The sequence below is a fragment of the Mytilus trossulus genome, chromosome 1 (genome assembly GCF_036588685.1).
Source record: "Mytilus trossulus isolate FHL-02 chromosome 1, PNRI_Mtr1.1.1.hap1, whole genome shotgun sequence".
Lineage (NCBI taxonomy): Eukaryota > Metazoa > Mollusca > Bivalvia > Mytilida > Mytilidae > Mytilus > Mytilus trossulus.
Window position 1 is genome coordinate 43,846,697 of NC_086373.1, and position 17,394 is coordinate 43,864,090.

The 17,394-nt window shown below is 31.9% G+C and overlaps 1 protein-coding gene and 1 long non-coding RNA gene across 5 annotated transcripts in view; one reads left to right on the plus strand and one right to left on the minus strand.

The window, feature by feature from the left end:
- LOC134725131 (E3 ubiquitin-protein ligase PDZRN3-B-like) overlaps window positions 1-17,394 on the plus strand; it is a 142,286-nt gene that overhangs the window by 24,771 nt on the left and 100,121 nt on the right. The gene's annotated exons all lie outside the window — the stretch shown is intronic.
- LOC134725168 (uncharacterized) lies at window positions 11,348-16,164 on the minus strand. The gene is made up of 2 exons (XR_010108521.1): window positions 13,715-16,164; window positions 11,348-13,455 (listed from the first exon to the last, which is right to left on the minus strand). It is a non-coding gene; the product is annotated as an uncharacterized LOC134725168 (long non-coding RNA).

Sequence of the window (17,394 nt, forward strand, 5' to 3'; positions counted from 1 at the left end):
CATGAATCAAACTTTTATTTTAGTGTGCAACAAAATTGACAGGTGGAAATGCAAAAAAAATCTGATATTTTAATGGTATTGTGAATGACAAAACAGTATATAAATGAATATAGGGAATTGAAAAGAAAATTTTGCTTGAGTATCCTTTTTGAAGCCCCTGTCATTTTAGTGTATTAAGGAAATATCCATAACTGCATTTGGGTGTAATTTTCCAATATTGAAACAAATTGTGCTATTTAAAATGTGGCTTTGACAGAAGATAATGACGAAGAAAGACAGGGCTTTGAAAATTGGCATTAACTTTTTATGGAAAAATTAGTATAACCCAGGGTTAATAGACTTTGATCACAATTTGATATTAGCAGTAGGAAAGAAAAAAAATATTGCTCCCCAAAAACAATATTTGAACATGTCTGTAAGATGCTATTTTTAATAAAAATTCTAGTTGCATAATTTGATTTACATCTTGTTAAGTCCAGTTTGCATCTGGTAATTTTGATTTAAAAAAATATGAGAGAGATCAACATCTACTCAATCTTGTGAAACTGATAAGGGATAATTACATTTTCGGTCATTAATAACCAGAATTTTTTGACTGGCCAGGTGTTATAAGGAGCTTTGGTGTCATCCAGATATGTTTGCTTCATCAAAACATGCCTGGTTGCATGTCCTGTTATACAACAACTAAGATTAATTGTCCTATGATTACAATCTTTTTCCAATTCACACATTTTTTGGTGATCAAATATTGGAGGGTCCATTAATCTAACCTGTCAACACTTGATTATCTGTATTGGTCCTCCCATAGTATTGCTGCTTAGCAATGTTATCTAGTTTTAAAGTGGTGGCTTAAAAAGTTTTTTTCAATTATGTTTTAGAAATAAAAGTTCATTCCTATTTTTAAACATCCAATAGCAAACATTTCATGAATATTCATGACAATTATAAATTATCAAAGTTTCTGACAATAAGATCTTAAAATTGTACCAAAGGGGGATACATTATATTGTTCCAGAAAACTAAGTGCTTATTTGGTTTGTTAGGCACAGAAATACATGCTTTTCATTATATGACTTAAATGCCCATTTCACAATATATTGCTTAGTTCTTTGATGTTTATCATCATAAAAATGTAGGAAATATTTGCCACTGCATGTTAAGCAACCAGCAATCAATCTTCACTTGCCTCATTTTTTTATTTTTTGTTACACCCTTTTTATTTACAGTATATATATATAATGCATAGCCAGACAAACTCTACTTAACCTAATATATAACCTGATATTTAAAAAAACAAACTGTTATAAGTATTGAACTTGTTATTATTAGTGACATCTCTGAGGAAGTACCAACATTGAAGGATATAGTTAAAATATCATTGCTATTTTTTTTATGCTTTATTCTTTTACATTTAGTTTTGAAAGCTGGTTAGAGTGATAAACCATTTCATATGAGGTCATTTTACTTCATAAACGATTGTACTTAAGTTTAAAATGAGGTAAATGATACGTTAATCATTTTATTTTTAAAGCTACTGTTACATTGAAAATTAGATAAAAAATTATTGTTGCCATTTGACTTATCTTGAACAGTTTCAGTATATTTGTTATTTGAAACCTTGGCACTTGTACAAGAATTTGATATCGAAACGTGAAAATCGAGCTGTTCTCTCATTGAAAAAATGAACAATCAACTGCCCAGTTGATACCTAGGTTTGGTCACAAACACCTTTAAGATAATATATAATCCTTCACACCTGTATTGGACACCTGATTAAAATATATTTTAGTGTATTTAACGTCTTGCTAAGCGAGTCGTGCTATATGTTATCCTTTAAATTAGTTCATGGTGATCCTTAACATTTACTAGAGATTAAAATTTTTTAACATCCGACAGTGGACTACAAAATAGATGCCTTCTATGTTTGTTCTTTTTACACTTTTTAAATGCTGAAGAGAGAGAATCTAAAGTTATTGATTTTTTTATCACATGCAGTTTAGGAATCAGAGTTGCTGATGTGGTAAAAGGGAGAAAACTCAATTGTTTTGTGATGATACAAGATCAGTCAAAAGGTGTAGTTGGTACAGCAGTTCATTCAACAAATATGAACATAACTATGAAAGTCAATTTAGAATTATCTCAGTACATTTACAATTCTATTATGATATAATTTAAAAGTAAAATGTTTAGGAATAAATTAAGAGATCAAAGGATTAAATGAGGCTATATTTAGGTACTAGTGCTTGCTGATCCATTTAGTGATTTCATTATCATTGATGCTTAACATCATAAACAAATATTTGCTTCTCTTCTTGAAAAACGGAAAAAATAACTATCAAACATAATTTATTTACTTTAATGTTTTTTAAAAAAAACTATTACTTTGCTTCTTATCTTTAAATATGATATAGTACAAAGAACTAAAAATAATAATGAACAAAAAAAAGTGAGTTTGCAATTTTTTTGTGTTGTAATTTTGAAAGTTTACACTCATCAAGTTCTTTGAGTTTTGAATTTAAATTATTGTTTCATTAACACAGTTATATTTCTTTTCATCCTCATATCTCTCAGTTTATAGAATACTCTTTTGAAAGTAAATGCTTCATAATTTTTTTACTGAACAAGCTAATTTTTACTTTGAAGGTATTTTTTGAGAGTTTCATATTACATTGTAATTAAGGTTAAATATATTCTTGAAAATTTGAACTGATCAAATAAGTTTTTAAACTTTCAATTGTCTCAATTGCGATGACAGTAGAATGGAGCTACTGTCTCATATGTCAGTGTTGGTAACCCAGCATCATTATTTGTTAAGTTTGTGATTAGGTAGGTTTCGTTTATGGTAAGACAATGATATTTATTGAATGCATTTGTATTTCCATTGCAATAGCTCATTTCCATGGAGATTATTTGACATATTTTATTGACTTTAAAACTGTTGCATAGCTATCACTAATGGTAAGTCAATGATTTTGATATCTCATTTGGAGATATTCAGTTTATTTTACCCTACACTCTCAGATATGGTTTACTGACCTCAAAAGGATATTTTAGTACAAGACCTATTTAAGTCACATCTATAACTTTCATTTATTGGTTAATTTGGTTAATTTGCATTTAGAAAGCAATGTATTAATTTTCTGAATATATTGAAATTTTTATCAGATGACAGCATAAAATTTCATCTATTTTCATTTTATATTTTATCTTAGCTGATAAACTTTGATTATCAGGAATAAATGTTGATACAATGTACTTATATATATGAACCTGTAGGGTAGAAATAACAGACTAGAATTTAGCTTCAATCTTGATTATGATTGATTATGTTATAAATTAATGGTTCTTTTATATACTTGATCATTTATAACTTGGTGTTTTTCAAGTTATTCCCCTTTGCATGGATGAAAACCAGCATCAGTTGTTTTTGATTATGCCATAAATAACATCTTCATGGGTAAATGCCCGAGTAGGTGGAATTTTAAATTGATTTTCAACAAGTTACTTCCCTACAGATTATTTACAGGTTTTGTTGGTGGTCTTTTTAATGTTTTTTTTAACTCCAATTTTTTAAGATCATTTTAAATGTTAATTTTGAAATATTTGTATCATTGAAATGCAGAGCAAAAGTGATATAAACAAAAGTTCAAATTGCTTTCTTAAAGAGACCTTTTTTTAAATTACATTTTTAAAAGATAATATAGTATAGTTATACAATTAGACAAGACATTCATACAGTCCTGATACTATTTATAGTTTTAAATTCTTTTGACACTGGTTTTTAAAAATTGATAGAATGTGATTTAATCATATAATTCATCAAATGATTTTGTCTTACTTTTGTAATAATTTCCACTTGGAAGAATAACTTTGGCTTTGAGCAAGCTAACCTAAATTGTTGCTATAAAAATTTCAAATGAAAATAATTTCAACAATTTTCAAAATTTTTTTGTTTTTGAAAATTCCATTAGATTTTGACAAGAATGATTTTTAAATGATTTGAACATCTGGTGTCAAATATAACACAGACCTCAGAACATCAATTGACATTGGACCATGCATTTGCAAGACTTAGAATAGATGTTAGGTGTGCAAAACAGTCTTTTTATGTCCAATTGTTTTAAGAAAAATGAGGCATATATTAAACTGATATAAAGGTTAGTAGTAAACAGCTTGAAATTTGTGCATAAAATATTTGATTGCAAAAAGGAGAAATGGGAGATGTGTTTACTGGGAATTGTTTGAATAATTACTTCATGAACTTATTGTACTACAAACTCACGGGCATAGAATTATTAGGAACTGAACAAGGGGCTTAAGTTTAAGTTAAAAAAAGTAAATGAAAATTGAACAAAAAATTAAATGAAGGAGGACACTTATTTAGATTAAATCAATCTAGACAAATAGACAATAAATGTTTTGTTTTTTGTCACTTTTAGAAGTGCCCCACCCTCCCTAAATTTGAAGCTTTAATTACTCCTCGCCACAGTGAAAAGAGATGTAAAAAAATTTGAAATAAGTAAATTAGATTAAATCAAAATAAAAGTAAATCATCAGAAACAACTGTGTGGACATTTCACAAGCTACAGTTGATAATGACTAGGGCAAGATAAACAAGACGTGTGGAGAGATATTCCTTACCCCATGTCATAGTAGTTACTGAACATGATGGAGAGATATGAACCTGTTTATATAAATATCAATGATTCATTTCATGTAAACTTGATATGGATAAATAAATTTTCAAAACTATCAGGAGAAATTTCTTTCTACTTTTGCTGAGGATGTTGACCAGACATGCATGAGAAAAGGTAGGTTATTGTTATCTTATATTCTCTTTTTATAGGAAGAACTATCAGAAACAAACTACTTATTTATTTTATGCGGGAAAAAACAGCAAAAATCATGTAAACTGTTTGCAGATATCACTCTTAATTTTATTTTGTAAAACGAAAAACAATAGCAAACTTTAGAAAGCTGCGGTTTTAGGTGAAATTTTAACATCTTTATCTAGTTGTAAAGATAATAACTGTTACAGTCTCGAGGTTACAGTCCTAGATTATATTGCAAGAGATCTTTAAAGTATTTCAGAAAAGTCAGTTTTGGTTCCAATGGTTCTGCATATTTATTCTTATTGATATTGAGGCATACCTTGGACTAAAGTACTTTTCTTAAAGATTTCCTTTGATCAGACTGCCTATATAAAATAGAATTAGATCAATAAACTGGGTGTAACAATACTAGAACTTGTGTTAACTTTTACATGTGTGTCATATATGTTACATTCAAAGCTATGTATTATTTAGAACTTGTTTCTAATTTTGGAGAGATGAAGTCAGGGCTACCTATCACTTGTAACTTTAGTGGTAAAATGTTAGAAGAAAATCTAAAAATAAAATGCTTGTTCGAAAATAGATGAAACTGTTTTTTTTTCTCAAATATTTCTTATTAAAGGTTATTGAGGACTTTTATAGATATTCTATTACCTTTTAATCAAAAGTGATTGATTTAATTTGCCCTTAGAACATTATTTCTTTGTATTATTGCCAATATTCTGATGTCCAAGTTGATCTGTCAATATCAGAGACACACAAATCTCTTAATTTGCTTTTTTGACTTGACAGAAAGAACTCAATTAGGAAGGAAAAATTACCCAAATAAAATAGATGCCAGTTTACTGAATTTAATGTAAGTTGAGGAAGATATATTCCTGATGTAATGTGTTTATTGTGGAATTGATGAAAAAGAACGGATTGGTAATTGCTGTTATTGCCTGCATACTTTCTTAAAACTGTGAAGTCGAGCGATAGTTTTAGTTGCAACAAATTGTATAAAGATGTATCTTCATTTATTCTCTCCCATCAAACTATCATGAAGTTTTAATCACATCGGAAAACATATAAAAAGTCCTTTTAAAAGCCGATTGCTTCCATGCTACTGCATCTATATACGTACTTTGTGAAAAAATGGGAATGCAATCATCATTAAAATTGTCATTGTCATACATCAGTTCAGCCGGAGTATAGCTCTTCATTAGACACGAAGAAAAGATAACAGAGTTATATTATGCTACGATCTACCTCTGAGCAGACTTAAAATTTTTGTCCCTTTTAATCTGAATGTAATTACAGTATCAAATTGTTTCAGTTGTAGAAACATCACTTCCAATTTTATAGAAGAAAATTATATACTGCAAGACCACAATCATTATGAAATAGATCTGTTGGATGGAAGTAAATGATTCATCTTTCAATATGTACTTGATTTTGCGTTTTGACAAATTTGCTCACAAGGTAAAGCATGTAGGAAATACATGTACCCACAAACACTAATAATAATGAATCTACAGAACTGAATTCTGTAGCAACTGTACATGTATTAAAGGGACATAAACAATCATTGTTGATGAAAAAGACCTTTGAATTTTGTTTTGCTTCAACATACAACTTTTTTACACTAGGTAATTGAGAGTTATACATTAATATATTGTATATGCATCTGTCCATTGTTAAGGACTTTATATTGACATTTAGATGTCTTTTGAATATTTTGTTGTTATGTTGCTGTTTCTTGGAGATAATATCCATTAACAATGAGATATTTTTTTAATTCTATTTAAAATAGTGGACCAGTTGATTTGACAAAATCCGTACATGTACAATGAATATTGTTTACTCCTTCCAAGAACTTAGTTTGTTATACATGTACCAAATATAAGAGCTATGATTACATTAAAAGTCAAAAGTCCTTGTTAAAAGTTGATCATTAATTCCCTGTACATAATCTATATTTCTGTGAAGTAGGACCTGTTGATACAGATGTCAGGGACATGTCAGACAAGGTCTCATATCTGATGACTGATAATTACATCAAAGACTTTGAAGTGATGATTGGTGATTGATTGATACAATTCAGTAGACATGTGGCTGCTAATTCTCTTGACACTGTTTACAAAAAAACAAACTTTTTAAAAGTAATATCTAACAGTATCTATCTTACTTTGTTAAATCACAGACTTGTTCCCAATTTGTTAATTTCACTAACTGATGGATGTTGTTTGCATAGAAATTACATCAGAAGTTCTTTAGGGAAAGAGGTAGCTATTATCTTTTTTACATGTTTTGTCTTGTCTACCAGTATATGTTTTAAAGGCTGCTGCTGTTTTCTCTTTCTGGTCATTTATATCAATTTAGCATGTAAGTGGGAACAAACTCAAATTTGTTTCTTTATTGACTAAACAACTAAAAGTTCCAATAAATAAAATGAGAAAGGTTGGGTTGGTGTACTAAAGTAGGTCTCCAGGAGGGTAGCCTTTAGGTCAAAAGTTGATATGATATTCTAAATTCTAGATTTCCTGTCATAACTTCCTTGATAAAGGATTGCCATGACTAACCAGGCCCGTAGCCAGGAATTTCCAAAGGGGGGTTCGTTTGACTCATAAACTCGACTTTAACAGTCACAATTCGAACAGAACATGGACTTTAACAGTGCTTATTTGTTTTCAAGGGGGGGTTCGTCCGAACCCCCCCTGGCTACGGGTATGCTAACCATTGATAACCATGGTCAAACCATGGTTGGTTGTGCTTTACACCATGGTCAACCATGGTTTTCCACTTTTGTGACCATGGTTGACCCAGCTCAAATTGCGAGTGGTTGACCTTACAAGAAAGCTATTGAACCATGGGTTTCTAGTGCTTTTATATAATGGTGAAGTTGAAGTCATGCCATTAGAAAATTTAACAGAAGCCATTTGATCAGAGTCTTGTTTTCTATATTGTGTAGACAATTGTTTGTCTTTTCATTGTTTTTTTTTTATGTCCCCACCACACACTGTCGTACTATCTTAAGTTTTCTTTATCCAAACCCAAGATGCTAAGAACCAAAACTCGCAGACAGAGTTAGAATTGGACAGTGAGCTGCTTACTGTTCTTGAGTTATGCCACTTTATAACTTTGAAAATTGCATATTTTTTTGTTTCTGCACGCTATCTTAACTTTTTCTCATCCAAATGTTTTAAAACTCATACACAATACTATACACTTAAAAACAAAGCAAGAGTTTGAATTGTTTTTGGAAGTCATCTATCATTCTAAGGAGGTACTCCCCTTTCTGACTTGGAAAATTGCAAAGCCTGAGCATTGGCATTCCTTTAGTGATACATTCTTTACTTTATTTATCAAATATCAAAGCCAGAATGATTCCTTAAATGTTCTAGGTGGTATGGGTTTGGGTCATATAGTTATACACGTAGTTAGTTGCGGTAATGTCCTATGGTTCAATCTTAATAGAATAAAGTGGTATAAAGCAACATGTTTTCCAACTTTGAAGAAGAAAAAAAGCCAAACCCTTGGGAGCCTCTTTGTTTCAGTTAAAATTTGCATGCTGGGTATCTTTTTTTTTTAAATATCTCATTAATCTATGGTCTTATAGAAGACAATTACAAAATACTGTCTCATTTAATCTTCATCTGAAGGAAATTGATTTCTACAGGGAAATTAACATCTTGCGACAAGAAATGATAAGTATAGCTGTCTTATGTAGACTGTTGTTTTGTTTGATTACGAAAGATTGATCAAAAGTCACAAATCTTATATGTTATGTTCCATAGAGAGATGGATATTATTCAACTGGTGTCTGTTTCATTTGATAAAAGAGGAAATAGATTTCATCACTTTCATATTTGAAGGTCTTTGAAGGAAACTCATTGCATATCCCCCTTTTTGCTGAATAATAAATTTTTTGATAACTTGGCGGGAGGTCATTAATTACCTGTTGCCATCACTTTATGGCTTTAATCTGTCCTATGTCAATTTTAAAGCTTTATAAAACAAATGAAAACCTACTCCTGAAACTGTTAAGTTGATTGAGACTTTACTAGGCCCTAACATCATTTTGGTATTTTTTTTTTACTATTGAGTGATTTTCTACTTCCATACCTGAGACTCACTAATGTTTACAGCATGGGTTTTGCTCATTGTTAACGACCCTGAGGGGTCTTTTAGTTGCTTATATCCATGTTATTTAACAAAGTTGTCTTATTGGCAATCATACTACAATGTACAAATCTTTATTTTATATTGGATTGGATTTACTTAAAAGCATTCTAAGATCAACTAAAAATATTTATAAAATTTCATATTTTTTTCTGTAGATGTATTTCTCTTTGATTTTCATATAAGTTCCTGTTTAATATGTCTGTTGTCTTCTGACCAGACATTGATATTTGTCCTGTCCAAATATGTCTGGATAGTAAATTGAATAGGTCAGAACCATGATTTTATTATTCTGATTGTATAGAGCATTTAAAAAATTCATGTTTGAAATCTTGGATGTTTATTTTCTTGTACAATATTCTGTAGAAAAAGAGACAAGAGACAAGCTTTTGTTTGTAATAATCAGAAAGTTGAAGTATCATATATAATTTCTGTCATTTAATCTACGACTTATTAATTCCTTTTTTTCGTGATGATTGAAAAAAGTAACTTAAGTATTTGCTTTTGAAAAAATCCATGTTTCAATGATGGATTATCCGTCATTTTCCTACTGTCCCAACAATAAAAACGGAATGATGCTAAATCTTAAAAGTATTGATCATGAGTAGAAATTCAAATTGGAACCTGATTGGATCATCTGCATGAGATTCTTATCTTTTGTATCATTTTATCCATCAATTAATCATATTGTCGTCAAGTTTCGAAAGTTGTCTAAATATTACAGAGTGGCTGAATAAAAAAATAATAAAGTATAATGTACACTTTCAATTCCTGTTTCTTAGTGATGGTGAATTGTTAATCTAACACAAGTACTTTGTTTGTTTTACAGGTGACTTCATTGTTTTACTAGTTAACTAACTGCAAACACGATTCTGATCTGACTAAAATTGAATATTTATGATAAAAAATGAAACACTAGAAAAACCGTGGGTATAGATAGTATCAGGGGAAACGATTTTTTTTTATCATGAATATTGGAGATGCTTAATATGGTAACAATTATATTTATACTGTGATCCAAAAAGTGGGTCAGCTCAACTGTACAGGCCATTCTGGATACATATGCCGTGCAAACACATAATCTGCTGCAATCTGCGTCAACCTTGTTTTGACAAACAAAAGTAACAAGCATATAATCTTCCATTTGTCAAATAGAAATTTGATTGCCAAATTGAGACAATTATCAAACAGGGTCCAAATGAAGCAGATTTAAGCATTTATATGTCACCGTATGGCCTTCAACACTGAACTAATTATATACTGTATAGTCAGCTATAAAAGGCCCTTGACATGACAAAATATAAAACAATTTGTGACAAAACAATTAACTAAAAACAAATATAAAGGACAATTACAAATGACAACTATTGAAATACAAGCTTTTGAATTGCGACAGGCACATATAGTCTGTGTCCAAATTCAACATGTTTGTGAAGGCTCAACTCTTTTTACTAGCCTGGATGAATTTTCACTTGATTATTTTTGTCACGTTGAAATTGTAATAGTCTGTTGGATTATATGAACTGCAAAAAATCATGCAACATCAAACCAAATTTGAAAATATCTCTGTATAGTTAATAAACTTTCTTATAAATTGATTATATTTAGACTCATTATATATATAAATCACTCATTTATAAGGTTTTTACCAGCAATAACTTGATGCCAGTAACATTTTGATTAGCAACAAGTGATTACTTCCCTAACATTACTACCTATGTGCTTATTTGCTTGTTAGTTCAAGGAAAATTAGTTAATTAACCAAAGATTTAATTCTTTATCACTAATTTTGTCAGATTTTGATATCAGACCACACACTCTCTCTTGCTGTTTAATCTAATCTGTTTAATTTATTGCCAAATGTCCAGAACAGTGACCATAGCAGAACTGTGATGGCAACATAATTGGTCAGTTTAGATAAAAATTTGAAGTAGATAGGATTACTGATTTTGCAGGGTAAGTTTTATAGGCTTCTCGTTGCTCTGTCTTCAGTATTCTTTGATGAGGTTTGTTTTGTTTGTCTCTTGGTCTTGCTCTTATTTTTGCCATTGCATTTATTGTCAGTTTGTTTTGGACTTATGAGTTTAAATTTCCCTGTGGTATTTTTCGCCTCTCTTTTGAAGACTGAGATATAAGTAAAATGTGATGTGGGTTATATTATACTTTTACAGGTAGCCATCAACAATACTCTAACCCCCCTCTAGGGCACTATTCCTAATAATCTAAAAATAAATGTTATGCAATTGCCTAAGAATAGACTAAGATACGGCCTGCTAATCTTTGATGAACAGATGCATTGTATTGTGTATAAACTATAATTTAATAAATCAAATTTCCTTTTATACACAACACAATTTAAGAATAATGTTTATTATTAAAATATCAAAACATACTAAATCTACACATAATATTAAAATAAACTGTAACATAACAGTACATATCTTTCTACATGGCAAGACTATAAACACTATAATACATTATTGGCTTTCTTGGGGCTACTCATTCACTTAAAAAATTTGGCTTAATTTTAAAAATCTTATCAAAATATGAGAAAAAATGAATATTTCAAACTAATCAAAATATGAGAAAAATAAATTTAAAAAATTGTTCCTGAGGCGATCCCCAGGAATGAGCCTATTGTTCCTCGGCAGGAATGAACCTATTTCCTGGGGCGACCCCCAGGAATGACTTATGTTCCTCGACAGGAATGACCTATTGTTCCTCGACAGGAATGACCTATTGTTCCTCGACAGGAATGACCTATTGTTCCTCGACAGGAATGACCTATTGTTCCTCGACAGGAATGAGCCTATTTCCTGGGGCGACCCCCAGGAATGACTTATGTTCCTCGACAGGAATGACCTATTGTTCCTCGACAGGAATGACCTATTGTTCCTCGACAGGAATGAGCCTATTTCCTGGGGCGACCCCCAGGAATGAGCCTATTGTTCCTCGACAGGAATGAACCTATTTCCTGGGGCGACCCCCAGGAATGAGCCTATTGTTCCTGGGGCGATCCCCAGGAATGAACCTATTTGTTCCTCGACAGGAATGAACCTAATTCCTGGGGCGACCCCCAGGAATGAACCTAATTGCTTCTGGGCGATCCCAGCGTAGTAAAAATACTACTTTAAACTACCTATTTGTTCCTCGACAGGAACCTATCTGATGTATTATTGAATTGGGGGAGTATGATTCCCCTGGAATTAAAAAGGCCAAATGAAATGAGTTCATTAATGAAAGAATGAAAGCCCCCAAGAAATAATAATGCTTAAAAACACATATGTAAAAATAAACAACATTACCAAAACATTAATTTCAACAATGACACATTATCTGTTGTGCTTTAGAAATAACTCTCTTATCAGTTCTTATATGTCTGATATAACAGTCCGATGACCATCTACCAAGTGTTTGTATGATATGATCTTCAATTCCCGCTGCTGCCGCTGAAGATTTTAAAAACAACACATTTCTGTTGTGCTTTAAAAAGAACCCTCTACCAGTTCTGAAAGAGTGATAACAGTAATCACTTCTCTCTAACCCAGACGGATAAAATAACTCTGTCTTACATAGTTAAAATTCTTGCGTTTAATGCTTAAAGAAGTGTGACTGTAGTTCTGACACATTAACTATGAATGCATGAATCAAGGTATCGTCCTCCTTATATATTCAGTTGCTATATAGTTCTGAAGTTGCTTCAAGATATTGCTGTCCTCATATTCCAGTGCTTAATAGTTCTGAATTCTGCATCCGAAAACGATAGGTTAATAAACAAAATTTGAACTGTTGTCTAACACATTATACTATATATGAAGGCAGGCATCAGGGTATGTTTTCTATATATAACGGTGCTATAAAGTTCTGAAGTCTTCATCCGATAAAACGAAGGTTTTAATATCTGTATCTGTATTTTCCTGTAAAATAAAAGAAAAGAAACAACCTGGGAAGTCTTAGTAATCCTTAAACAAGAGAGTCTAAGTGGAAATACTAGCTGAGTTAAATATAACACATTAATACATAATAAAAGATAATATGACCTGTGGCGATCCAGCAGGCATAGTACAATACACATAATTAAATTAACCTGTAGCGATCCAGCATGCGTAGTACAGTATACATTAAGATAATGAATGATCTGTGGCGATGCAGCAAGTACCATACGACCTGTGGCGATCCAGCAGGTGTAGTATAATATACATAAAAAGAATGAAAGACCTGTAGCGATCCAGCAGGTTCGACCTGAAATATAATATATATAACTGTACTGTATGAAATGTACACCTGGAGAGATCCCTGCATGTGTGGAGCAATCTAGACTAAAGATATAAACATGATAAATACTGTGTGCTACATGTACTATGTGCTGAAATATAATACATATAAAATAAATACCTACATGTATGCATTACTATACTGAAATAATGAATGACCTGTGGCGATCCAGCAGGGGTAGTACGACCTGTGGCGATCCAGCAGGCGTAGTACAATACACCTAAGTAAAATAACCTGAGGCGATCCAGCAGGCCTAGTACAATACACAAAAAATAAAATAACCTGTGGCGATCCAGCAGGCGTAGTACAATATACATAAATAAAATAACCTGTGGCGATCCAGCAGGCGTAGTACAATATACATACATAAAATAACCTGTGGCGATAAATAAATTGTGGCGATCCAGCAGATGTAGTACAATACATGTATACATAAATAAAATAACCTGTGGCGATCCAGCAGGCGTAGTACAATACACATAAATAAAATAACCTGTGGCGATCCAGCAGGCGTAGTGCAATATACATAATAAGAAAATGACCTGTGGCGATCCAGCAGGCGTAGTACAATACACATAAATAGACAGAATGACCTGTGGCGATCCAGCAGGTGTAGTACAGTATACATAAAGAGAATGAATGACCTGTGGCGATACAGCAGGGTAATACGACCTGTGGCGATCCAACAGGCGTAGTACAATACACATAAATAAAATTACCTGTGGCGATCCAGCAGGCGTAGTACAATATATATAAATAAAATAATATAACCTGTGGCGATCCAGCAGGCTTAGTACAATACACATAAATAAAATAACCTGTGGCGATCCAGCAGGTGTAGTGCAATATACATAAGAAAATGACCTGTGGCGATACACCTGGAGAGCCCTGCATGTGTGAAGCAATCTAGACTAAAGATATAAACACAATAAATAACTGTGTGCTACATGTACTATGTGCTGAAATATAATAGATATAAAATAAATATATACATGTATGCATAACAATACTGAGAAATGTCCATCTGGAAGATCCTGGAATGTGTAAAATAATCTAGTATAGAGATAGCAAATAGAATAGCGATATGAACATGATAAAAACTGTGTGCTTCATGTACTTTGTGCTGAAATATATATACATTTAAATTCATATAATTCTAATATACCGTACGAAATATACACCTGAAGAGATCTTGGACGGTTGTGGAACACTCAGGAATAAATATAAATATGATAAAAACTGTGCTATGTGATGAAATATCATACATATAAAATAAATACATATGACTGAGAAATGTCCTGGAAGGTGTAGAATAATCTAGAATAGAGATACATGTACATGTAGCAATCTATAATAGCAATATGAACATGATAAATACTGTTGCTTCTGTACTACATGTATGTGGAATATATACATGTACATAAAATATAAATTCATACTATATGTACGAAATGTTAACCTGAAGAGATCTCTGTCGGTGTGGAACAATCTAGAATAGAGATAAAGATACTGTGTGATACTATGTGCTAAAATATGAGACATTAATACATAGTATTACTCATTTAAATACATGTATGTGTCTGCTGTTATTACAGATGTATGTTGTGCTTATCAATAAAATAAAAAAAAAAATATTACTAATATACTTAACAAAGGCAGAGTTTCCACCAATACAATACATTCAGTTGCATATCCTTAAGAAGTTCAGACATAAATACGTGCTGAGTATACGTGTCTTCGAATCTCCATGCTGCTCTTCACACCCTACTCTGCAGTAGCATATGATAAACCTGTATACTAGCCTAGTGTAAACCCGGTGTGTCTGTATGCTCTAAGCGTTCCCTCAGTGCCCTTGGACTAGTGTTGAAGAACTGCGGAAATAATACATTGTAAGGACTAAACTGGAACTATATATATCTACGTTGAAGCAAAGTGTCCACCAGACGCAGTGGTCCTGCATAAAACCATAACAAATTTGTATATATCTCATGTATCACGATCACTGACTTCCGAGCCTGGGCGGTAGAAACATGCTTATCGGCTGCTTATCAAAGAAATTAAGCATTAAAGGCCGACGCAAATGGAATGTGTATGCATAGCTAGTGTGCTGATATAGCATGAGTTCAAACGTAGTGTTTATGAAATATTGAATGCCGTCGACATAGCGATAAAACTGGCGGGCATAATGTACGGGAAACTGTAATGATACTGACATTTGGAAAAAGCTGACCAACAGTTATTTATTAATTCAAGTTGTGAAGTAAATATAAAACGAACGTTTACACACTTAGTCTACTCAATCGTGGTTCTATTCCAATATTGTTATTGTTTACATATATGCGTTGCATTGTGGGATCGCGCACTTGTAAATGCTGTCATGGCCGAATGTCTCCATATCGAAATAAGGTCAATCAGTCATTCTCATAGCGTGAGCTGAACATCTATGTTCTTGTTCTCAACTCTACAAGAAGAGTTAATCCAGTTTCGAAATATTAAAGCTCATAATACGATATCTGTGTTTACCTGGGTGCGTACCCATAGCACGCACTTGGAAAGTGACATTGAAGTGATGATAATAACTCAATCAAATGAACAATATCCAATCACTATTCCAAAGAAACGTATATCTATGTCAATATCCGTTAACATAAAAAGATTTTTTCGAATATGGTTCGAAAACAGTAAATAATAGCTAATTGTTCTTGCATCCGATACATCGATGCGTTCTCTCAATTTCATCAACAATACTCTAACCCCCCTCTAGGGCACTATTCCTAATAATCTAAAAATAAATGTTATGCAATTGCCTAAGAATAGACTAAGATACGGCCTGCTAATCTTTGATGAACAGATGCATTGTATTGTGTATAAACTATAATTTAATAAATCAAATTTCCTTTTAACCTCTGTTTGAAAATCCTTTAGCAGTTATACAGAATCAAATTGAATGCAGCCAATATTATTTCAGGATGTTATTAGTCAGTGACAGAATTTCTTTTAATAATTATCTGCTATCTTATTCCGAAATAGATTTGTTGTTAAACGTGCTACTATTTGATATGTTTCATTCTTTCTATTTCAGATAGTTTTTCAATTTAACAACCTTTTTAAATATCTGGTTTATGGAATTTCCAGTTAAATGAACTTTAATGCTTATTACATTTAATTACAAAATTGAGAAATTTGTTCCTAGCAGTACAAAAATCATTAGTTTTGTGTTTGAAACGTGAGAAATAATTATACTTGTTGGAAAAGACATAAAGAAAAGATCATTTGACTTATGCTTCTTCACAACCAAAAGCCATAGCTCAGCAACAAGTGATTTACCATAGATTCCAGTTTCATGGTGCTTTCTGAAACCTTGTAATCATACCAGCAGCTTTAACACATCCCTTGAGAAATACCTTATTAAAACGTAGTTGTCCAATGTTGGATCTTGTTGCGTTTTAATCCTCTAATTGCATTTTTCACGTCTAAATATCCTGTTTTGCTGATCTTACTTAATCTATGGTGTTGAGAAAAAAAATCAATATGCCTTATCGTAAAAGTGTTCTTGTGGTAAGCTTCTTTAGGTGATGAACGTCTATATACTTTTGGTTTAATTTTTTCAATGTGATTGTATCAGTAGGGAATGCTGTAATAAAAATATTCAGTTTTCTTTCTCAAACTTATTTTCCACAAGAAATTAAAATCATTTGAATAGCTGTAAATCTGTTAGTAGCCTAAAAAATATGAAATACCAAAAATGGAATGATGTCAGACGATGTCAGCGAATGGACATCTGCAAAGGAAAGCAATTTCTTTAGAATTTTCAAGAATTTTTTTATGCTCCATAAATAAGTAATACCCCAACTATCATAAGATTGGTATGTTGAGTTGGGTTCATCTAAGATATTTTCATCAGTGGAAGTAACTAGGAAAGACATCGCTGATTTTTTTTCCAGTACAGGGTTTTTACTTGTATAAAAATAATTAGCTGCTATGTCCATACCTGTAGCCAGGGGGGGGGTTCGGGGGGTTCGGACGAACCCCCCCTTGAAAACAAATAAGCACTGTTAAAGTCAATGTTCTGTTCGAATTGTGACTGTTAAAGTCGAGTTTGTGAGTCAAACGAACCCCCCTTTGG